A 25,931-nucleotide genomic window follows, 5' to 3' on the forward strand; every position below is an offset into this window, starting at 1 on the left:
TCCAGTTTCTTTTTTTTTCCTTTTTTTTTTTAGATTTTATTTATTCATTTATTTATGATAGACATAGAGAGAAAGAGAGAGAGGCAGAGACACAGGCATAGGGAGAAGCAGGCCCCATGCCGGGAGCCCGCGCGGGACTCGATCCCCGACTCCAGGATGGCGCCCTGGGCCGAAGGCAGGCACTAAGCCGCTGAGCCATCCAGCGATCCCTATTTTCTCCAGTTTCTTAATGTGATTTCTGAACTCAGTTTTTCCAGGCTTCCTTTATTTTTTCTTTCTTAAATATGCATTTAAGGCTTTGCTCTCTTTGGTCATCAAAACTTTCCCCTGGAGGCAATGATTCATCCAATGCCGTAATTTAAACAGTGGGGTTTTGGGAATAACAGGCTAAAGTATGTAACACGTTTTTTTTTTTTTTTTTTTAAACAAGGGGACTCTTTTGGGTTCCTTATAGCCACATAATATGGTTGGCTACCTATACTGCTGAGATGGTGGAAGCAGGTTTTGTATACCTAGGACAAAGCTAATGGAGCTTAAGCGGGCCTGCCTCGTAATAGTGAACAAGTGCTTTTTCCAATTAAAAAGCTTCAGCTCTGCTCCCTTTAAGTTGTCTTACAAATAAAGAAGTTAAAATTCTGTTTAATAAGGAGATCATTGAGCCCTAGTCAGTAGAATAACTTCTAGAAAGTGTGTGATAAGGGAGTTATCCTTAGATAACTTATTCTAGTATCTTCTAATTATGCTTCTCAAGACATATTATTGTCCTTGGAGAGCCCTCAAATACCTTAACTAGAATTCTCTTTTTGTGTGTGTGAAAAGTCAAAATGGTTTAAAATATATATAAGTATGTATATGTAACACTTCCCTCTTAAAACAAATGACTTAGTGGCAAGGATTTGCAAGCTAGTTCTATGGAGAGGAAGCCAGGCCTTTCCACTGACTAAACTTCATTTTTATTCTAACTATAATGCTGAAACCTGATGGTTATCCATAAGATCATTTATCTTGTACTTATGAGGTACTGATTTTATTTTTTTAGTAAGTTTTAGGCATTTTTTTTGTCTTTTAAAGATATTTTAAGATCTCAAATCTTTACCCAGTAGCCCATTAGAAAGCTTCCCCACGTCCTTGCAAATATGACAGTCATGTATTACAGCCTCTTTTAGAGTACTGTCTTTGCAGACATTCATTTCAATTCCATTTAGATTGGTTTCCATAATTGTAGCTTCATGGGTTTCAAATCATTTTAATCTTTGGCATCTCTATCTATCATTGTGTTACGGAAAATATGAAAAAATGTCTTTATTATGAGTAGGACACCACTAAATTTTAAAAAAATCTATATACATGGATAACAGAGAATAAATCCATCCATTCTGTGGACCCCATATGCAATTTCTAAAGAAGAGATTATGAATCTAGAACCAAAATTCCTCCTGAAAGAAGGAAATATTTTGCCTTTTATAGTCTTTTATTACGTCTTTTTTAAAGAACCTGGATGCATACATTTCATAAATGATGGTTTCTAGGATCAACCATGTGAATGGCCAATTTTCATCATTAAATGTTTTAATGGTCATCTTTTACTGTAGAAGCCATTTTCCCCCTAAAAGGCTATAAATTGTGAATTTTATAAATTTATGCTAATATTGAAGATCAGTCTATGGTTGTGCTCTTAAGTGTTTAAAGATTGGCGTTATGGGGGCAGCCTGGGTGGCTCAGCGGTTTAGCGCCTGCCTTTAGCCCCGGGCCTGATCCTGGAGACCTGGGATCGAGTCTGACGTCGGGCTCCCTGCATGGAGCCTGCTTCTCTCTCTGCCTGTGTCTCTGCCTCTCTCTCTCTCTCTCTCTGTGTCTGTCTCTCCTGAATAAATAAATAAAATCTTAAAAAAATATATTGGCTTTATGGAAGAAAAAAATCCATTTTTTGCATTTGCTGATTCTATAGTGTAATATTCCTTCCAGGGCTCTTTTCCAACTACCAGTGTGATGTCAATAAACAGGAAATTGGAAAAAGAGTCACAGCAGTGCACCATTATATGTATTTCCACCGTACAGATTGATTAGATGTAGATAACCTCAAGAACATAGTTAATATTAATTAGGAAGTGACGACTTTTCAGTCGTATATTACCTGTTTTTAATATAATTTAATTACTTATAGGTTTATATAACTATTTGTTAATTAATGGCTGCCTTTAACAATCAACTTAGTGATTGGCTCTCATGAGCCAATATGAGTGTCTGCAGAGCATCACTAATTAGGTCTTTTTGTATCTCTTTGGTTTTACTACTTGACTTTATAAACAGTTTCTAAGTGAATCCTAATAGTTCACTTTCAGAGAAAGGATTCTTTTATCTGGTAAATAAGTTTCCTATTTCTTTTGGGAAAATAGATATAAAATTTTTGTGCCACTGTTCCATTAATTTCTGGTCAATTTATGATATATTTTCATTAGAAATTAATTAATTATAATTTTACTAGTATTTAAAGAGAAAATTTTTTTTCTGTGGCTATATTTATATTATTATTAAATCTTTGCTTGAAGCAAGCAAATTTTATAATTAAAAAGAAATTAAAATTGAGATATTTTCATTGATCAAATTTACTTCATTTTTGTAAAGTTGTTAAAATAGTTTATCTATTTTTGGATTTTGTTTGTTTTTTTTAATTTTTTTTCATTTTGGATTTTGAAAGGAAAATAATATAGAATAAAAAATAATGGTTTAGAAATCAAACCATCTTGAATTCAAATCCTGGCTCTATTATTCACTAGCTGTGTGTACTTGAACAATTTAGTTCATTCCCTAAGTTTCCTTTCCTTCAAATGGACATAATAACACCTACTTTTGAGATCCTGTAGATAAGATTGATAAATCTATGCTTTTGAAACATTTGATCTCTGAACAAATGTTGAGAGAGCTTACTTACCAGCCTTTACCTCTCTCTCTGAAATTCTCCACTTAATTTTGGATTTATTTACTTTCAAACAAAAAAGGTATTATAAGCACACAGTTAAATAAGAGTATAAAACAAAAATAAGTGTCCCTCCTGTCCCAAACCCCCAGTCTTCCTCTCCAGAGGTACATCTTTCTACTAAATTCTTCCAATTTCTTATTCTCTTTACAGAAATAATCGATGCACACTCCTACACATCTATGTATATATGAGTATTTGGCATCTTAGTTTTTTAATAACAATATGTCTTAGTATTTGTCCCATTAAAGTGAACACAGAGCTGCCTCATTGTTTTGCCTGGATGCATAGGGATGTGCCAGCATTTCTTTGACCAGTCTCTTGATGATAAAAATTTAGGTTTACAGTGTTTTTTTTTTTTTAAAGAAAACATTCCTATAGTAAGTATCTTTGTACATACAACATATTACAAAAGTATAGTAATACTAATGCAACAACTTCATAGAAGGAAAATTATTGAGTCAAAAATTTCTTCATTTATACTCTTGTACAGTTACTGTGAGAATTTAATGGGGTAATTCAGATAAAGCGCTTAATATAAGGACCAGTATGTAGTAAGCACTCTGTAAACATTGTGTATTATTAGTAGGGTACTTAGGGGTCCCAATTTCTTCAGGCAAAGCAGGACCAGCAGCTCAGAGCAGCTCTCCAACAAAGAGAGGCAGGTGCTGGCTGCCTAAGGAGGAGCCTGAGCACTACAATGGTGGGTATACATGAGAAGAGAAAAGGGATCAGAGGGGGAATGAGCAAAGGGCTGATAATACCTGCTCCAAAAGCATTCATTACATTATTTCATTTTCCTTAAAGAGCAACATGAATGTCATTGGAAATGGTCTTACTGAACATAATAGGTTTTTGGCTTAAATTGTAGATGATTTAGCCAAATGATCATTTTCATTCTGCAAGATATAAAACAACCAGTATGACTTAATTTTTCACTTTTTGGTTGAACACTTTAGGAAGTTTTAAACATTTTTGCATAAGCATTTAAGGCAAAAGAAGTTTAGGCCTTACTACTTAATTCAGTAATATTTATTACTGAAATCAGAACATTAAACTACCTTCTATGATGAGAAAGTCAACAGACTGGAAATTGGCTTATCATCTCCAATATCAGGCATCTACGCCTTTGGCATTAGAGCTGATGTATCAACTCTGCTATGAGGTTCATGCCAAAGCAGAGGACTCACAAATCCCACTTTTTAATTGGATTTTTTCCCCTTTCTGTAACAAATAACTCTCTATCTCTATATTAGGAAAAATGCTTTCTCCCTGTTGAGTGCTTAAAGGTTCAGCATTCAAGAAAGGAGGCAGATTTATTCTGGCTTTTTATTTTCACATATTGGATTGCTTTGTTAGTATTTACTGAGTATTCAAACTGTGAAAGGTTCTGAAAACTTAGATATCTTGTTTCTTGTCCCTGTAACTAATCAGGAGAGTAAAAGAAACCATTAGAACTAATTAGATATTTATTTATATTCAAAGGAAGGACAACGGCGTACCCTTTATTCTCCAGAAAAAAAAAATCAAGGTATTTAACCTCCTTATTCACCATAATGTCCATGCTGAAGCCCGGCAGTTACTCTGTGAGACTAGCTTGGAGCTGTGCGTCTTTCTGGTTGCTTTGCCATGATCTACATAAAATGTCTTGTCCTACCTACTTTTAGGGAGGCTTATCTCAATGTTAGATCCTATTTATGGTGCTGGCTGCTGAGCTGCTTTCTGCTACTAGGCTGTTTAAAACTTGTTGTAAATAGATACTGTTTCTAAGAACCTGAGTGCTTGTCAGTTAACAACAATGAAAATGGGAAGAGAGACCAGAAGGCATGAGGAGTTTGAGAAGGAGAGGGGGCTCATCCATGTGAGAGGCAGTCCTGACCTGCACTGATCTGTTGCTTCCATTTTTACCCATCTCCCACTTCTCCTAAATCCCCCTTCTGCCTCCCATGGCCCCCATTCCCACAACCATGACCCAATATTATGAACAAAATATTTGGGTTCCTCCCCAAATTCATACCTTGAAACCCTCCCCAACAATGTGATTGTATTAGAAGGGCCTTTGGGAAATGATTAGGATTAGTTGAGGTCATGAGGGTGGCGCCTTCACATTTGGGATTAGTGCTTTCCTAAGAGTCACACCATGTTGTGAGGTTACAATGAAAAGTAGCCAGTTGGCAAGCAGAATGAGGGTCCTCACCAGAGCTTAACTCTGCTGCAAAACTGATCTCCTATTTCTAGTCTTCTGACTGTTAGAAATAAAGTTCTGGTGTTTATAAACCACCCAGGCTATGGTATTTTGTTATAGCAGCCCAAACAGACTAAGACACCAAAAGAATTTCTTTCATCAGAACCGATGTTATTTACACGAAAATGTAAATAATTCATAGCCCAAGGATCTTAACCCTTCAAAGAAACATGTGTGTTCTCAAAGATGTGTTTGCTAATGCTTTTCCAGCTGCAATATTATGCGAGCATATTTTAGACTCAACTCTCTGCTACTTCCTTTCTACTCTGCAGAACACTGCTGCTTGTTTTTCTCTAAAAATCTATTTAGAAGATAAAAAAGAGCTATCTCCTAGGGCATCACCACACTTTGGCATCGATTCGTTTGTCCCTGTAGTTTTGTGAGGATGAGGGAGCAAGGAACCAGGTTCTCATTAAACCTTCCTCCTTTGCCTGCAAACATGGCTGGTAGACCTTTCAGCTATAGGTTTTTATCTGTGTATTCCTCAACAAATTTCTAGAATGAGTGGCCTCTACTCCTTCCTCCACCCCATCACCTTACTCATTCCTCAGCCTTGCTCTCTGGCCTCTGTTCCCATCACTCAAGTCTCCAGCATAGACCAATTAATTGCACTGACTTGCTTAGTCAACTCATACATTTCAGATTTTTGGCTCGGCAACCCACTATGTTTTGACCTCTGTTCCCCCTTTCCAGTGAAACTGCTCTTTCCTGAGACACCCATCACTCCCTTCTATGATATCCAATAATGCTTTCTCAGTTGACTTCTTTGCAGTGTTTCTTTTTTTTAAAGATTTATTTATTTATGATATATATATATATATATATATATATATATATATAGAGAGAGAGAGAGAGAGAGAGAGAGAGAGAGTGAGAGAGAGAGGCAGAAACACAGGAGGAGGGAGAAGCAGGCTCCATGCCGGGAGCCCGACGTGGGACTCGATCCCAGGACTCCAGGATCGCGCCCTGGGCCAAAGGCAGGCGCCAAACCACTGAACCACACAGGGATCCCCTTCGCAGTGTTTCATTTGGTCTTCAGTATAGCTGACCTCTTACAGTTGATGCACTCTTCCCTTGTTTTCTAAAACACAGATCTTTTCTGAGTTTTCTTCCTACTTCTATGGCAAATGTTTCTCAGCCTTCACTGTTGTTCCTTCTCTCACCTATCTCTTAAATATTGATATTATTCAGGAACCTGTTTTAGGCCCTTTTGTGTTTTTCACTTAGTGTATGGTAGTACTAACTGCCTTGTGGCCAAGAATAATCTGGATATTTTTCTTGCCTCTTCTCTTCCACTCCTCTATCCCATCAAACCATTCAATAAATCTTCTACCTCTACCTTTGGAATCAATTTGCAGTTCTCAATCCACATGGATACTGTTTAGGATGAGGTCTTCTGAATCTCACTGCCCTGTTTTCTCCTTTTTTCTCTATTACCACATGACTACCTAAGTGATATTTACAAAAATTAAAACCTGATAGTTCCTCAACTTAAAATCCATCAGCTGCTTCCTATGACTCTCTGGATACTCATAGGAAGTTAATGTGACCCTCACACCCAAAATAATTGGCCTTATTTTTCCAGCCTCCTCTCTTGCTCTTCTCCGTCTTGTGTTTCTGCTCTCGTGTACCTTGTTCTCACTCCAAGTTGGACTTTCCTGTTGCATGGAAATGCTTATCTTAATTCCCTGCCCCCAATATCCTGTCACTTAGAGGTCACTTTCTGCTAAGATTTTACCCTGACCCCCAAAGTCTAGGTAAAGTGTTTTGGAACTTTTCTGGGTGCCATAGCATCCTTTGCTTCTTTACCTTCCCTTTAACAGCTCTCATTTGAAGAGGATTTGTGCATTTGCCTGTCTTTTCCTCACTGGACTGTAAACTCTGTGATATCAGAAGCCATTGACCTTGTTTATTTCTGAAACCCCAATGCCTCATACAGTGCCTGGCATACATCAGGTTCCTCATAACAATTAGCTAAATCAATGACTGCCAATTCTGTATTAAACCTGGCCTATTTCCTATAATTTAGCTGCCTACTGAGAATTTCTAACTCAGTTTCCAGCTACTACCTTCATTTCAATACACCTCAAATTGAACTCCACTTCCTTCAAAACTCTAGACTTTTTTTCTTTCCATGGCAACACTATTATTCCAGTCCCTTGGGCTCAAAACCCTGGCATCGTCTCTGACTCCTCTCTTTCCTTTGCCAGCCACATCAGTGAGTTGTCAAGCCTGTGGATTCTACTTTTTCAAAGTCTCTCCAATCTCTCTCTTTTACTATTCCCACTTCCACAATCCTTATATAAAAGATCTGTTACATTTTGACTAGAAGACTAAAATAGATAGTCTCATGGGTTTGTCTCTAATCTCCTTCCAACCTATCCCATTATTAGATTAATTTCTGTAAAGTGTAGTTCCAATTATATCCCTTCCTTGTTCACAATCTTTAAAGATTCCCTATTCTCTATTTAGTTAAAAACCTAACTCAGCCTAACATTTAAGGCGTTCATCAGTATGGCCCTAATCTGGCTTTTCATCCTTATTTCTTACGATTTTCCTAAAAGAATGTGATACTTCATTCAAACCACAGTATTCCATCAGTAAGTCCTATATATTTCTTCCTGGGCTCTTTTGATTACACTATCCTCCATTAGTGTCCTCCTTTCCATTCTTTTTCTTCATATGTTGGAAGCTGTCCCATGCATCAAGATTCATCTAGAGACTGCCTCCACCATAAAGCTTTTTCTAATTTCACCTGATGAAATATGATCTCTCCTACTCTTAAGTCTCCAGCAATTCTTGTTTCTCTCATATAGTATGCATCGGTAACAAAGCTGTACTCAACCTTTATTATAATCATATGACTCTATACTCTTTTTTCTCTTCCTGTAAATTTGTTGAAGGATGATGGCTTACTTATTTTTGTTATCACGCTACTTCAGCACCAGCTATTGCTCCCTTTGTATATGGTAATATATATTGAATATATATTAAGAATATATATTGAGAATATATATTGAATATAGAGAGAGAAAACTGTGCTTATTCTCTTTCTTATGTCCTCATATATATATCTGCATTTATATATATATCAGATATATATATTTCATAAGGTTTATGTTGTGATATATATATACCTGCATTTATACATATATATAAGATATATATATATTTCATAAGGTTTATATACTCACTAACTCCATGAAGAATAGCGAAATGTCCATTCCTCTGTTATCTTTCTTTGCATATATTTATCAGGAAACATACACTAATGCACTAATTATGGCTATAGTTTTATATTCCTATGTCATCTAAGACATGTCTCAGTCTTTCAGCTCATAACCCTTTTGTAAACTAAGACTAGAGACATGGCTGGATCAGCTCCATGCTCTTCTGTATACTGAGGAGAATCCCTCTATAGAATTGTACACTACTAATGGGGGCCTCTCCTGTGAATCATTCTGTATGTCCCCTGGGGCCTCAGACAGATCCTAACTCCTGGGCATCTTCAAAGAGCCCAGCTCTTCCCAGGTAAGGTTCATTTCACATTTCCAGATTAAGTTGCTAGTCCCTCTGGGATTTGGGAAAGAGGGGAAGTTGTTCTTAGCCTAACAAAAGGGACTTCATGCCTGACTTGTTCCCCAGGGAGAACAAACAAGGCCATGTTTGCCTTTACTAGTGCACATTTGCAAGCTGAAAAGGATGGGCATATTCATCTATTTCCTGTTTAGAAAGATGGGGTGCCCAGCTGGGGTGGTTACCAGGTTCACAATGAAACAGGCAAAATTTTGGCAAGGCTTTGGGAGACCTAGCAACAAAACCCACTTCCCCCACCCCTTTCTCATCCATTTGAAATGCAGGTTATTTCAAAGCAGCATGAAATCCATGGGAACTTCTTGTGCCCTTTCAACAAATCTGTTCCATGAAGGGAGATGACTCAGTGTCCTTTCCCCCAAAAGCTAGAGCCAACTCTGGCTACCAGCAGTCTTGGCTTCATAAAAGAACAACTTAACCCAGGTCCCCTCCCTGACTCCAATCAGTCTCCTTGCTGATTCAAATGGCATCAGAGAGGGTGTGTGTACTCTGCTTAATTATCACTGCCCTTCTGGAAATACCTTTTTGATGCTCTCTGTGTGGAAATGTGCTCATTTAAAAAAGGATACCTCTACTTCCCAAGTAAGAAGAGGCCAATGCAAATGATAGAATTCTTCTTCCTTTACATTGAATGGACTTTCTTTCTTTCTTTCTTTCTTTCTTTCTTTCTTTCTTCTTTCTTTCTCTTTTCTTCTTTCTTTCTTTCTTTCTTCTTTCTTTCTTTCTTTCTTCTTTCTTTTTTGCAAATTGTGCAGATCAGCTCTGGCCAATTATGAACTGGTTCTGCTGACTCTTGGTAATTTGTCTGTTAATTAAATTGGGATTTCCTGCTTTCTGTGGTTCAGTAGAAAGGATTTATAAATTGAATGTGTGTGTATGTCTGTCTGTATTTCTCTTTTTATAAAATGTGTCTGCTTACTCTTTGTATTGGTCTGTAAACCAGTCTTGAGTTGGCCTGGAGCAAGAGTACTGATGGAAAATTGAGACCCAAAGACACATTTCATTGCCTGGTGGATGAGAGAAGTCACCCAGCCATGTTGCCCAATTATTCTCAGAAAGAGGAGGGGTTGCACATCTGCTCAGAGGAAATAGATTGCAGGGTCAGAGGTCAGAGGTCATTAGTCTATAAAACTTTATGACCTGTATCTGACAGTTATTTCTCTTGGATAGAAAAGCAGGCAATAGAAAACTGTGCTTATTCTCTTTCTTATCCTCTATCTCTCTCTGAGTTTAATTTTGTTACGTTCAATCCCGAAACGTTGCTTTCTCAGCATTTTGATTACTTATTCTTCCCTATCTTATTCCTTTTTTACTGTTTGCTCCAACATCCTATTTACCTCTTCTCAGTTGTGTTATTACTGTTTTATTTGTTTCTGTCAGCTCTTCGTCTTTCTCTAGGAACTTAACCATTAGCGACACTTTGCTTAATGACAAATTCCTGTCTCCTTGAAGAAATGTTGAATTAGATTATAGAGATAAACTGTTTTTGTGCTCTTGTGATTTTTTTCTATTATTAAGTTTATTTTTTTAATTCCATATTTATTTCTTTATATTTCTACATTTTACTTTGGCTAGATGAAGGGATATAGACAGAAGGGGAACAACAGCTATGTAACTTTTCACATTTATTTCCAACTCTTGCTTCTATTTTATTAAAAAATATAAAAGGTTTAGGGGATCCCTGGGTGGCTTAGTGGTTTAGTGCCTGCCTTTGGCCCAGGGTGTGATGCTGGAGGCCCGGGATCGAGTCCCACGTCGGGCTCCCTGCGTAGAGCCTGCTTCTCCCTCTGCCTGTGTCTCTGCCTCTCTCTTTCTCTTTCTCTCTCTGTCTCTCATGAATGAATAAATAAATAAAATCTTTAAAAAAATAAATATAAAATATAAAAGGTTTAAATAAAAACTAGGCTAAAATAAAGATTTCTCAGCAAATTTAAGAATACAATGAATCTCAGCACATACTTCTATGTGATTTATTTGGAAGAACATATTTTTGAATATTAATGGGAATATGTCCATTTCAGTTCAAGCAATGAAAGGAATAAGAATGAAATAAAGAGTAAATCAGCAGAACTGAACAAACCTCACACATACTTAAAAAAAAAGTTAGTTTGGAAGAGAAGTAAAAGACATCAGAGGCAGAGAGAATGTTACAGAATGAGTTTGGGATGAATCCTCTTCTCTACATCCATCCCAACCCTCATAAACTGTCAGTTTATTGCTATGACATCTCAGCTAGATTGAAGCTCCTCTGAGGTAGCTCTGTGCCTTACATCTTCTATGTCTTGTCTCCAGCACAATTCCTGACACATGAGTGTTCATAAGTGTGTTCCCAATGAGTCAGTGACTGAATGGGATTATTAAGGATTTATGATAACGGGGCTCAGATTCCAGGGTGCCCTCTCCACCACTGATCTCTTATCTATTGAGTTGTAGCCCATGTCATACTTCTTCTGTGTGCTGTGTTTTCTCACTTGCGGTTTCACACACTGTTCTTTCTGACTGGAGCCAACCTCTTTCTCCACCTACCTTAACCTGCATGTCCTCCTGGGTGTTCAGTTTAGGTGACCTTCCCTAGGGAGTTAGGTGAAATATTATAATACATATTATCATATGTATTATAATACATAACATGCATTCAACTCTATTGGATTTGTCTATACCTCTCTCTAGACTAAAGGCTTCTTGCAGGTAAAGACAATATGCTACATATTTCTGTATTCCCAGTGTCTAGCATGAGGCAGAGTAGAAACTCAATAATGTTTGTTGAATTAAAGAAAAAAAATGAATAACAAACAATGAAAAGAAATAGAAAGCAGAGATGAGAAGCAATAATGATGAGAAGGAATGTACTATTGGAAAGAGCTCATCTGCACTTAATCTGAGAGTACAAAGCATATCTTGTGGGAAAATTGCACTGATTTTGTTCTAGTGCCATCTTGTCTTGACCATTTGACTGGATATGTTTGCTGTACTGAAAAAATGAAAGTAAGTAAGAAGGCTGATTAGGATAGGGTGTTCAGTTGGACTGCAAATGACTAGAAGGCACATGACAAGTAGTATAGGTAGACATGCTCCTGGCCATGAATGGAAAGTAATTTGGTGGGTTGTCCCAGTCTATCTGCTAGAACTTATTCCCCATTAACTTCTATCACATTCCTTCTCCTTGGGTTAGGTCTATACTTTTATTGACTCCATGAAAAACCTTATTAATTTCTACTTTACTGCCTTTTCTCACACTGTTTCTTTTTTTCTTTTCCCCTCCTTTATTCCTAAAAAATCTGATATTCAAAGATCAGTTGAAATTTCTCTGCCCCCAGGCTAATTTAAGACTTCCAAACTAGTGTAAGCCTGTTATCTGTAGAACACCTGTAATAGTCCCACCCACATTACAACAAGCAATATGGGATATCATTATGAATAACATTGTATTGTCTACTGCTTTATCCACTCATTTTGTCTCCCAACCAAACTATAAACTCCAATTCAGGCATTACAATTCAGACTTTTTGTAATTCTTCAAAGCTCTTGGCCTGATACGTTATTTATTCAATGGATATTTTCTGATTAAGGAAAATGAGTTTGCAGATAACTTTTAAACATATATGTTTATAAAGTAACAAGTTCTTGGCTTTCTGATTGTCCTCCCAAAATTTTTGCCTTCTCATAAAATTTGGGGTATCCTGGTTCTATAATTTTATATGTATATGGGCATATAGATATAAATCTAGAGATGTAGAAATAGCTACTTCACTATTATATTGGAAACTTCAAATTCAAGAAGTTCTTATACTGGCGAGCTTCTTTTCTCTTATTCAACCCTAAGAGGCTATGATAAATAGTTGTTTACTGCCCTTTGAATAATAGACTGTCACAAATGCTACTTCTGGTTTTCTCCTTTCTCGGCTAAACAACCTTAGCCCCTTTAGACATTTAAATGCCATGAACAGATGCTCAATAATATTACTTGGTGGCTGGGCATAATTTATAGTGCTTATTTATGGAAGTAGATGAAAATAGAAGCATTATGTATTTTTAAAGCTTTTCTTTCACATATGGCATGCTTTATAGGGAGTGAGGATTTGGATGAATGGAGAGATGAATGCAGCTAATATTCTCATTTCAGTCTCATCTAAAAAGAGGGGAAACATACGAAACATCAGAATGAAAGCTAAAATGCACAAGATGCTATTTTACTATTAACTCAGACCTTTCTTATGCCAGATGGTGTCAGAGGAAAGCTTTTTGTTTTCTTCTTGATGGGCATCTCCTTTGAATTTTGCTAGCAAGACACATTTCCTCACTCCTCTGTATTCACAGACATTGTGGCCTTCATTCATGCACCTTTTGGATGTAGTAGCTGATTTGGCATTTCTAGGAATAGTATGCCTTTCTGATTGGTTTCTAGGAGGGGCAATTATGCTGCTTGATCTATTAAAATCTTCAAGGATTTGGATAATAATGCATGCTTCCATAACACCCTATAATAGTACTTACTACACTAACATGCCATTTATCTACTTTCCTGTCCCTCTGAAAACCATACCACACATTCTCAGTTATCAGGAACTCTTTCTGACTTATTTTTCTTTTCTTATCTGGCATACAACAGATGTTTACTAAATATTTTTTGAGTACATGAACAAATGAAGACCAGCAAATTTAAATCTACTTAGATATTTAAAGGAAATATTTATATTTTCTGGAATGATACGGGACAGAGGGAACATTTATTATAAATAGATGCCTATGCTGTGTCTGGAGCATAACATATATTACCTAATTTAATCCTTTCAAGAAATTCACAAGTTATTCTCTTTTGCTGACATTTGTCGGTTATTTACCTATGTGACATACACCGTCTATATTTTAAAACACCTTCTCATTTAATAATTTTAATGATCCTATGAAGCAGGTATTACTATTACCATTTTTAAAATAAGGGAGTTGAGGCTCAAAGAATGAATAAAGGATTTCAATCCATATCTGTCTAACTTGAAACCCCAAATAGTTCCTACTTTAACATAATGACTAGGATACAAAGTAGTTGTGGCATATAGGTTGTTTATGTGACTTTGCTGCTTTCTTTGTTTTTCCTCTAATACTTGTATCTAATACTTTCTCCCTATGTATCTTGCGTTAACTCCCTTCTAGACAGAAAACCTTATGATTCACTAGCAAATATAGAGAAACCTATTGGCCATCTTGTAGGCTGATAATCTAATATTAAGTCTATAAATATATTTTTTTGACTAACAATCCTTGGTCCAATAAATTGTGATCAGATTGTTAAAGTTACATTTTAGAAAGCTTAGCTACTTTTGCCTAAGGATCTGCCTTGGCAGCTTTTCCCAGAAGGGACCTGTGGATCTGGCAATTGCTCAAAATCTTATGAGTGGTCCAATTACATATAGAATTTGCTCCCATAGATAAGCATGAAGCCTTCATCAGTAGAGTAATTTTAAGCACAACTTTATTAAATTCTAATTGGATCTACTGGCTTAATTTAAGGAGTCATAGTAGACTAATTCCAATGTACTGTTACATTTAAAGTATCAACAAAATATTACATGTAACCAAAAATGTGTGCATGTGCATGTGCACTCACTTGCACATGCACGTGTGTGTGTGTGTGTGTATGATGTGTATAGTAGGATAAGGGCAAGGATGTCCAAGCAGAGTGGTAGACTGGAAACATTATTTTAATCTTGCTTTCATACCTTAACAGACAGGTCTTGGTGCTGCCGTTCAAGAAAGACATAAGAGTAGAGAAAGGGGAGGGTAACTAAATAAGCAAACGAGAAAGAGGTTGCCATACTAATAAAACTAGATCCTAAGATGGAAGGAAACTTAGAGGTCAGTTAACACAACTTTTTAACCCACATGGAATGCCATTTCCATTGTCCTCAGGGAGTATCAACTATCATCAAAAGGCTACATCAGAAGATAATCATTCCTCATTTTGAAAGATGAAGACCAAGAGGAAAGAAATAAAAACACTAACAGGGGAAGGCTATGGATATGGTAAACATGGTTATAGTCTCCTGAGAGCAGAATATCAGACTTAAAGGTACTTCTTGAACCCAAGAGATGGCTGTGTGCTTGTGACATTTTGCTTGGCAGTGATGGAATGTGAATTGGACTTCTTGTCATGAGATCTGGATTTAAATCTAGGTTACATTATTAGCTAGCTATATAGCACTGAGCTGCACATGAGACTTCTCATGTATAAAATGAAGGGGTAGGGAGATCCTGGGTGGCTCAGGCAGTTAGGTGTCTGACTCTGGGTTTCAGATCAGGTCCTGATTTTGGGGTTGTGAATCAAGCCCCAAGCCCCACTGAGCATGGAGTCTGCTTGAAATTTTCTCCCTCTGCCCCTTCCCTAACTCTCTCTCACTCTCAAATAAAATAAATAAGTAAAATCTTTAAAATGAAGGGGTAGGACTCAATGATTCCTACATCCTTTTTCAGCAACAAATTACGTGATCCTAAAGAAAATATTTACTTCTGATAGTGGATCAGAAGTTACCCTGAGGTCATATTGACTAAGAATAAAAACAGTTTTTAGAGATGTGGATCTCAAATTATTATATTCTCCTCTACTAAAAATTATGTCATTATTGTGTCTTCCCCATAGGCCTGTTCAATATCTTCTTCTCTAAGCCCTATATTTTTCTTTAGAAGATCAACTTGCTTATTCCAGGACCCTACCACAGAGTCATTGTTGGTTTAGAGAAATGTTAACATTCACTAGAATAGCACTAAGGTTATTATGTACCTTGTACAGGCTATGCACTGACTGCACAAGAGCGCCAAACCAAAGTAGCAAGTGGGGCTGCAAGCAGTGTGCCTTTGTGTGGATGCATCACTTGAAAGCAGGCATGACTTTCTAATTCACTCTAAGGTGTAGTATGGGCTTTGGGTGTTCTGGGAGGCGGAATTCACCCATATGTTCCATGATATGAAAAGGTTTGAACTATACCAACACTATGAACATCCATTTCCTAATGCTGAACATGTATCAAAAACTAATTACAGGGAAATTTCTCTTTGGGGCTAAAAAAGGAATGATTATATCAGTTCCACTTAAGGGGTAAAACATTGTAGGCAGCTCAGATTAAACTTTGGCATCTACCTGTTTTGATGGAATATAGTTACATTATCATGGGAGGACACATTTTTTAAACAAAAATTATTGACTGAAATTTCCTCAGGGCTAACTTGCACTGAGTCCCTGCTGAATGATCTCAAAGGACTAAAGCAAATTACGTACACTGCATTAGGCCTTAGCATGCATACTACAAGCCAAAAGCAGATTCAAACATTCTCTGTAGGTACCATGCCTGGCAGAAAAAGGAAAATCTCATTGAAGCACTTGTTGATATTGCTTCTCCCTCATGAAGAGTTTGATAGACTTTTCTGCAGATACTCAGCAACCTATTTGTGGTTTGGGGTGCAAATGTGGTGTGTGAGGCTGCTCTAGCATTTCATGGAAAATGTAAATTGTCCAAGCTTCCTTCCAAATCAAATCAGACTGAAAATGGCTCCCATAGCTCTCCCTTCAACCATAAGATGTTCCCATTAGTGTCAATTAATGCTGAGACCCTGGCAGTCTGTATGCATGATTCATTAATGAGAAGCCTCATTTACAGCCAGGAAAGCAATGCAATGGAACAGCTGTAGTAATTTTTCACCTCCTGTACACAGCCCATGCCCTGCAAACTGCTGACCTCTCACCATTGTTAAGCTTCTCTCTCTTTGGCCTATGACAGTATGTGCTCCAGGGACAGTGGACAATGGCCACAATGATGATGAAAACCTGCCAAATATTCCAGCTTCCATGCTTACTTGGGACCAAATGTGAGACTGTGACTCTAGCCCTCCCTTCTCAAATGAAATTCCTAATTCAATTAAGGACGGTACAGAGAAGCCAAGACCTCTATTACTCTGTAGCACATTGATTTTCTATAAGGTTCCCACTTCATCGACACCCTCTAAATCTGCAGAATATCCAGCGAGTCTTATTACTAACATGACTCCAGTAATCAAAATGGCTCAACTAATTTATAACTCTGCTCTGTGTCAGCGATGCTGTTTTTTACAATCTCTATCTACATATATTTAATTTTGCCTGAATATTTTGTTGGTATGACTCCAGATACCATAGTAATTTATTAAGTGGTAACAGACAAGTTAACCTTTTTTTTTTTTTTTTTTTCCTATCCAGGTGCTTCTTTCCTATTCTCCAATGTAAACAGGAGTGCAAACAAGAAGTGGCTAGGATGCTGGGTGATAGCCATAGCCTCCCAAATCTACCAGTCAGAAGATTAGGGAGAAAGTCCCCCCATGTCCAAGAAGCTAAGTAATAGTAATGCTCTTCAAAATGAGAAAGGGGCTCTCTCTGCCTTTGAGGGATAAACTCTCAAGACCCAGCAATCTCTTTTATCCTTGAACTTGGCAAACATCTGTTTGCCTACTCCTACCCTTCCTACCCCTAGAAGTAAGCAATGAGACATTCACCAACAGAGGTGTTTTAAGCCCTGCTTCGCTTAGAGCAGAATCAAATTCTAAACAAAAATATTTGGGTTTTAATTTTCATTTTCATTTATTCCAAGTGGGAGTTGGGCTAAAATATAATTGTGTATTTCCTACAAACAACAGTGTAAGTACCTTTGAAGGGGAAATGTTTATGCTATTTAGGAGAGTCAACTGTTTTTCAAGCACCATTAAGTCTTTTAGAAATAGAACACTTGATCAATATCCCAGAAGAGCTGTTAACAAGCATGTGACCTCAGACAAACCCCTAAACCTCTATAGGCCTCAGTCTGTTCATCTGTAAAATGAAAGCATTAGATTGGGTTTTCTCTATGGATCCTTACAGCACTAAGAGACAGTGCTCTATGTGTTAATTGCAAATGATTCTTACCTGTGTGATAAAAATCAGTGGCCCACAACACTCTAGGAATGGAGGCTGTTTTCAGCTTTTTTTTTTTCCTCCTGGACGAAGATGGAAATAGCAATCATTACCTAGGGCCTGGGGAGCTCCTGGCTTGTACTCAGGCTTCCCAAAAAGTTGAGATGCATTAATTGGCTATCTTCTGGGTCTAAATTTGCTTCTAAATTGATTGGGGATTTTACATTTTCCCTATGAGATTCAGCAGTGGCTAGGTACTCAAAAGAAGTTATAGTTAAACAAGGAGATATAGTTCTGCTCCCTGGAGGGCTCTAACTAGAACAAGCCTCAGCCCTCCTCAAGCCTCTGGTAATTTTCTAGAGGATGGAGAGACTAAAAATTATCCAGGAAAGTTGGACATTTGTGATATGCTTAAATAAACTAGGGTAGAATTTTATATATTTCATAGAGCCCAGATGATGCTAAGTAAACAGAATTAACTATACTAAGATGTATCATTAACCGTCTGTACCCAATACAGCTAGGGTTATCCATGAGGCTATATCCTTTTTATGTTTGTGACTTGTCATTTATTTTAAATATGTGTTAAGGGATCCCTGGGTGGCGCAGCGGTTTGGCGCCTGCCTTTGGCCCAGGGCGCGATCCTGGAGACCTGGGATCGAATCCCACATCGGGCTCCCGGTGCATGGAGCCTGCTTCTCCCTCTGCCTGTGTCTCTGCCTCTCTCTCTCTCTCTGTAACTATCATAAATAAATAAAAAAAAAAATTAAAAAAAAAATACCTGGAAGGATTCAGTGGCTATGATGCTTTTTAATGCTTTTTATTTTTTTATATAAAGCTATGTAGTCAGATTAAGCAAAGGTTAATAATATCAGTTTGTTCTTTTCAGAGCAAAGCAAAAGACCATGAACTTATGAACAGAAGTTTCAAAGGGTTAACTGAGTCCTTAAAAATCTCTGTTGCAAAGGATGATGAGACTTTGGCTTCATTCCCTCAACGGCTATATCTGTGGAATAAGTGCTATAATTTCATTTCTTGTGCAAACTATTCAGATAACCCTTCATACAGAATTATAGCTCCTATTAAAAATGTGTATTCTTTCCCAAAGCCTTTTTCCTCTCTTGTTTTAATATGAAACAATTCAGAATTATATCCACGCATTGGGAAAGAATTATTATCCTTGTCAACATCCTTAGGGGGCCTGATTAATACAAGAACCACTTCCTACTGACTAATGATAGTACAGGCTGCAGTAGCCTTCCCCAAACAATTGTGTAATTCAAGTCCTTTGTATCTCATGTGTTTTTGACAGACCGGTCAATAATGTCTGCTGAAGAAAAGTATTTCTCTCAATTTCAATCACAAGTAACCTCTAAGGAAGTTCTCAAGTCTGGTAAGTAGGCTAGACTTAAAACATCAGACTCACTGGTGACATTCTTGCTTCAATAGAGACGTTGAATACCAAAGAGGAAGCTTATACAAGGGAATCTGGAATATGAATGACAGCAAAAGGTCATGTACTGCAGCACAGAAGAAGGCAACCAGGTGAACAGTGAAAATCTTAAATTCTTCCACATGATAATATAAAAAATAATAAAAGTTGTTATCTATGGAACATTTACCTCATGCCACAAAATCTCCTAAGTGCTTTAATATATTAGCTAACTTAATCCTGATATAAACCTTATGATGTAGTTAATAGGAGTATAATATGTAAAAAGCTTTCTCTCCTATTTATTGTAGTTGATATTGTTTTCCTTGCATTTTCCTACATGATTTTTTTATTTGATTTTTAAACACTAATGACATTCTGTCATTTGGGTCATCTGTGATGTTGTTCATTCATTCCAATATTGCAGACTTGGGTTTGGAAATTCTCCTTTGTAAAGAGTGAGCAGAGAAAATTCAGAATATATAGCAGGGGATAGGTATATGATAAGTATAAATTCTATTGTGTAGTTTCTCAGTGGCATAAGTGCTTATTATTTGGTAGGTCTTTAGTTATGTTCGTGATTATGCCAAAATGGCAAATGATAGGTTTCATTCCTGTTATAGGCTATCTTGTGCCCCCCAACACCTCTACCAAATTCATGTTGAAGTGCTAACCCTTAACCTCAGGATAAGACTGTACAGAGACAGAGTCTTCAAAGATGTGACTAAGTTAAAGTGAGGCCCTGAGGGTGGACCCTAATCCAACCTGACTGATAACCTTTTAAGAAAAGGAAATTTGAACACAGAGACAGACCCCAAAAGCACAGGAACCTGCACAGAGGAAAAACCATGTGAAAAGGTAGTGAGTGGCCATCTGCAAGCCAGGGTGACCTCAGAAGAAACCAAGCCTACTGGCACTTTGATCTTGGACTTCCAGCCTCTAGTACTGTTGGAAAATTAGTTTCAATTGTTTAAGTCACCCAATCTGTGGTATTGTTCTAATTCAAGAGCCAGAGAGTGAAAACACAGGTATTAGCTATTTTCAGTGTAGCCCATTCCTGTTTATTTGGCTCAAATAAGTTTGCATTGAGGATAAAAACAGGTCTTAATATGCCCTTATGACACATATCTTGAAAGTGGTCAAAGTCATAGACCTAGATCCTATTTCCACACGTAATTTCATCTTGGTTATTTACTAAAAAGGCTGAAAGCCTATGATGAGTGTCTTAGCAGAAGAAGGGTGAGTTTTACAAAACTATCTGCATGAAATTCAGGGTTCTTCAAATGTAGGAACTACTAGATATTGTAGTAACCCATAGCCATGGATATCTCTGGGTCCACCCATGGTTTGGCTCAGTGTGGTAATAGTATGAAGAATAACCTTTTATTTATTTAAAGATTTTAATTTATTCATGAGAGAACAGAGAGAGAGAGAGGCAGAGACACAGGCAGAGGGAGAAGCAGGCTCCATGCAGGGAGCCCGATGTGGGACTCTATCCTGCGACTCTGTGATCACACCCTGGGCCAAAGGCAGACACTCAACTGCTGAGCCACCCAGGCATCCCAAGAATAACCTTTGAATAGCCCTGCCTTTCTATGGTAGAGTTGGATCTTGAAACAAGCTCTCCTGATGCCCATGGAGTTTCTCACCACACAGGCTTAACAAATCTTAGAGAATTCTGGCATTCGAGTACTTACTAAATACTAATATGACTAGTAAGTATTGTGCTTTGGAGTAAGGGGAGAAGGATCTTAAGTAGTATTGACACTTAATTGAACTTTACTGTTTTTTTCTTTTGGGGGCTCCAGAGTCCAAAATTATTGAAATGCAGCATCTTGCTACATTATTATGCTGGGTACTCCTTATACATTCTGGAAAATGAGGCCAATTTTTAAGTGGTATCTTTTAAATATTTGACACAACCCTTTATGACAATGCCTTGATGAAAAACTCACAAAGATCAAAGCATACACTATCATTTTTAAACACAGGAAAGATACAATCACATGTCACACACGTGCATGTGCATGTAGACAAATACACACACACTCCCACAAACTCCCTCAGACACCACAGTTGGTTACCCATTGAGGAGCTTAATCACTTTCAACATTGAGAAATATTTTTTTATATAGCTGATCTTAATCTCCAATGCAGCAGTTTATCTATTTCTTCCTTTTAGGGCCTCAGTACAAAGAAGGAACAGCTGGTCCCAATTCTTTTTATGTCAGTTTTCACATACTGGGGGACTTAAAGTGGTGAAATAGGTCATTCCTGTAGATTACAATAGCAGACTTGAATTTTATATAAACTTGTTTCTTTTAGCTCCCTATACCTGGGAAAGAGAGAAGTGGGGAAAAACTAGTATTTGACAGGATTTCATACATTGGCCATAATCATCTTTTTCTATCAAAATTGAAAAAAGTCAAATCAGATTTGTCCTAATTCTTTAGTCAAATGTCTAGGGAAAAATACACAGAATAATAGATAAAGTATCTTCTGTTTGTAATTAAAGAAAACTCATGAAAGAGAGATGACTAGGTCCCTGAGGCTCTTTCTGTGTTGTTCATGATTTGCTAAATATGTCTTAAACACTTACTACAAGCATTTTATTAAATATTAGTGACCCTTGTAATTCTTGTGTTATGATAGCCCAGTTAGAACAAAATAGGTCAAACATTATTCTGGATGTTTCTATGATGGTGCTTTTGGATGAGATCAATAATGAAATCTGTAGAATGAATGAAGCAGATTGTCCTCCTAATGTGTGTGGGCCTCATCCATTTAAACTGAAGTCTTGACTAGAACAAAAAGACTGACCCTCCCCTTAATAAGAGAGAATTCTCCCTGCCTAACTCCCTTCACACCTTAGCCATTTTCCTGCCTTCAAACTTAAACTGAAATATCAGCTCTTGCTGGGTCTTCAGCCTACTGCCCTTCAGAAATGAACTACAACCATCAACTCTCCTGGTTCTCAGGCCTTTTATTTCTTTTTTTAAAAGATTTTATTTATTTATTCATGACACACACACACAGAGAGGCAGATATACAGACAGAGGGAGAAGCAGGCTCCAGGATCCATGCAGGGAGCCCAATGCAGGACTTGATCTTGGGTCTCCAGGATCACACCCTGGGCCTAAGGCAGGTGCTAAACCACTGAGTTACCTGGAGCTGCCTTTTTTTTTTAAAAAAAAAAAAAAAAAGATTTTAAGGCCTTTGACTTTGACTGGAACTAAACCATTAGCTCTCCTGAGTTGTCTTCTCTGTCAATTATGCTCCAGATCTTGGGATTTGCCAGTCACCAGAATAGCATGAGCCAATTCTTTATAAATATCACCAATTTAATTCCTGGACTTATGAGTCCTACTATGGGAGAAACAGCGCCATATATTGGTTACTGATTCAAAGCATATACAGTCTTTTGGAGAACCTTGCCCCTGCCCTGCAAGGTATTGCCACCTGGCTGGTGCTATAAATGAGTCTTCAATAGGCCATTCCATCATGCTGTCAAGCCAGGCTGCTTCAGGATGGTGGGGACACCCAGTGTTTGGAGCATGGATCCACATTTCAATGAGAAATAGGTTGCCTCCAAAATCCAAAGGGGCCCACTAGGCATTGTGCTTTGTGTGTGTGTTTGTGTGTGTGTGTGGTTGTTGGAAGTACCAGATGCAACAACTTATCATTCATCTTGAGAGGAGTATCTCGACAGGCCCCACAGCAAGGAATTTCACCGAGATATAAGGCCCCTAAATTTTTGTTGGGTTTATATCCTACTCCCTGACATGCAAGTATCTTACCAATAAGTCTAGAGTCATTGCCACTTCTTGTTCCCTCAGCCAAATCAACATAATGGACCAGTGTGATATCCTGTGGAAGAGAAAAGCAATCAAGATTCTTGTGAACTAAATTATGAATGTAAAACTGAAGAGTTGGTGTACCTCTAAGGTAGGACAGTAAGTGCATATTGCTGGTCTTGCCAGTTGAAAGCAGTCTGCTTCTGGTGGTCTTTACTAACAGGTATGAGGTTAAAAAAGCATTTTCTAGATCATTAGCTACATATCAGGTACTAGGGGATGTGTTAATTTGTTCAAGAAATAAAATCACATCTGGTGCAGCAGCTGTAAGTGGAGTCACCATCTGATTAAGCTTACAATAATCTACAGTTATTCTCCAAAATGCATCTGTCTTCTGCACAGGCCAAATAGGTGAGGTGAATGAGGATGTGGTGGGAATTACCACCCCTATACTAATGATGGCACTAATCCCTTGATTTCTTTTAGAAATAAACTATTGCTTTTGGGTTACTGTTTTCCTAGGTAGAGGCATTCTGGGAGTTTCCACTTGGCTTTTCCCATGATAGCCCTCACTCCACAAATTAGGGAGCCATTGTGGGGATTCTGGCATCTGATGAGCATATCTATTCCAATTATGCACTCTGGAACTGGGAAAATAACTGCAGGATGAGTTCATGGACCCACCGGACCCACTGTGAAATGGACCTAAGCTAAAAATCCATTGATCACCTGACCTCCATCAGTTCTTACTCTGACTGGCAGATCATAGTAATATTTTGGGTCTCCTAGAATTAATGTCAGTTCAGAACCAGCGTCCAGTAGTCCCTATGTCCTTTTCTCAAATGTTCAATTTCCTCAGTGAGAAGCTTTAGGTGCCTTTGGGGAAGACTGGGAGAAAGAGTAATAGTATACATTTTTGGCAATGTACCTGAATTTGTCTGTCCTTAAGGGAACATGGCCCCCCCTTCATTCAAGGCTCAAATCTGGGAATTGACTGGGGAGCCATGACTCTGTATTTTTATGATTCTGATTAGACTTTCATGCACTTGACCTAGAACTTTTCTACTTATACACATCAAGTAAGAATTTAGTAGGTTTCTTATCTATTTTACTTCTAGTAACACCATCACGGACTAGTCAACCCCATAAGTTTGCATGAGTCAGACTATTCTGATTGCTGCTCTGACCTTGCTGTCCATTAAGATAAGCACAACCACCTTGCCTTTGGTGTTTGAGTGCTGCCACCCCATGATCTAATTAGTCCCAGCATTTAAGTTTAAGCATTTAAGTTTCACAATTCACAATTCAGTAACTACAGTTGGCATTGTACAGAGAAGATGAATCACAAAGCTCTTCAAAAATGCTGGGACTCCCTCCCAAATTTATTTCTCATAGTCTTGTAAAAGGTTTGTCTTCTATACCCTCCCAGGGTGGATGAATAGGTTTCAAATGACAAATCCACTCTAACATTCCAATCTCCCTAAGCTTTTGAATCTCTACAGCTACATTAAACCAAGGCAAGCCTGGCATTTCTAACTTGTTCACTGTGGGTACCTTTTAGTCCATGTATTAGTCAAACCAAACTGTTAGAACCCTTTCTAATTCGCTGAGATGTAACATTAGATGCAGAATCTCTGCTTAGTGAGCCTCTATTAATAAATTCTCCCTGGTCCAACTTTGTGTTCCTTCTATCATTATCCCACACCTTTAGTACTCAGTCTCACACATTTACTCCAATTTTTGTGCATTTAAGTTAGATAACTCAAGTAGTTCTTTTGGAGTGTAGTGTACCTCCTCACAGGTCACACTCTGTACTTGACCTTAAGGGACCTGTTGGGATTTGAGTGTAGTTAGGTCTAGAAGCAAAGAAGGGTTCATCCCAGGGAGAATTAGCATTATTTTGCATGGGAATTACCTCAGGGGAAGCCACTACTGGTTCCTCAGGCAATGCAGAATTAATCCCCTCAGAGTGGGTGAAAAGGCTATTTCCACTGGCAAAGAAAATGTATCAGAATGTGAAGTTCAATGTTTCCAGTTTTATCAGCATCTTCTCATATATCCCCAATACAACCCTTAGTTTCCCATTCCTTCTCAATCAATGCCCTCACTTTAATAGTAGACACTTGTATTATAATCTAGCCAGGTGCTGGATGAGATTCTGGTTTGATTTTCAGCAATTTCAGTCTTCAACCTCAGGAGATAAAGGTTTCCTTCAGGGAACACAGAAACTTTTAGGTCATTTATACGGCACTTGAGTTGGGAATTTGAATCTCTGACTTCATCCTTTTCTTTCTCTGCTTTGTCTAACAACATTAGGAGCAATAAGACAATCTCATTATATTTGTTATTTGTTAGTTGGACCAAAATGTTTAAAAGTATCACATGCACAGCTATCCAGATCCTTGCTTCTTATAGGTGGATGATTAGCAGTATCCAATGGTGGTATTTGTGTATCTCTATTATCAGATAACACTTTGGGCTATCAGTGCTCTCTTCACTATTGGGAATAGAGTCATTAACATTTTTAAATTTAATCAGACTACAGAGCCAATTCCAGAAACCCCAGAACCAATTTAGAAAAACTCATTCCTAAAAGTCTGTTTCTCTAGAACCACTCTCTCTGTACCAAAATTTCACTAATAAATCCACTAATGAATCCTATTAAATACTTAGTAAAAAAAAATCCAAAAACCAAAAAATAATTTTAAATTATTTTAGTTAATAAAAGAGGAGAGAATATCTCCTAACTAATCTGATGAGGACATCACAATTCTAATAAGAAAATCTGACAAAGAACAAATATTACCAATGGAGCAATAACCCGCATAAACATGGTGTAAAAATCCTTAACAAAACATTAGCAAAGCAAATGCAGCAATTTCTAAAAATGATAATGCATCATGGCCAAATGGTATTTTTCCAAGTAACTCAAGATTGTTTTATTATTTAAATTTCAACCAGTATAATCCACTATAGGG

The 25,931-nt window shown here is 37.6% G+C and overlaps 1 long non-coding RNA gene across 4 annotated transcripts in view; it reads right to left on the reverse strand.

Annotated features, from left to right (window-relative positions):
* Window positions 1-25,597, reverse strand: part of LOC144303655 (uncharacterized) — a 100,650-nt gene extending 75,053 nt beyond the window's left edge. The window contains exons 1-2 of one of the 4 annotated variants that reach the window (XR_013370644.1): window positions 24,869-25,597; window positions 22,957-23,026 (exon numbers count right to left, since the gene is read on the reverse strand). This is a non-coding gene — a long non-coding RNA (uncharacterized LOC144303655). Of the gene's footprint in view, window positions 1-17,739; window positions 17,813-22,956; window positions 23,027-24,868 lie in introns of those variants that run through there. The other 3 variants (XR_013370643.1, XR_013370645.1, XR_013370646.1) reach the window with 3 other exon arrangements.
* Window positions 25,598-25,931: the final 334 nt, after the last annotated feature.

Source organism: Canis aureus, chromosome 32 (assembly GCF_053574225.1).
Source record: "Canis aureus isolate CA01 chromosome 32, VMU_Caureus_v.1.0, whole genome shotgun sequence".
NCBI lineage: Eukaryota > Metazoa > Chordata > Mammalia > Carnivora > Canidae > Canis > Canis aureus.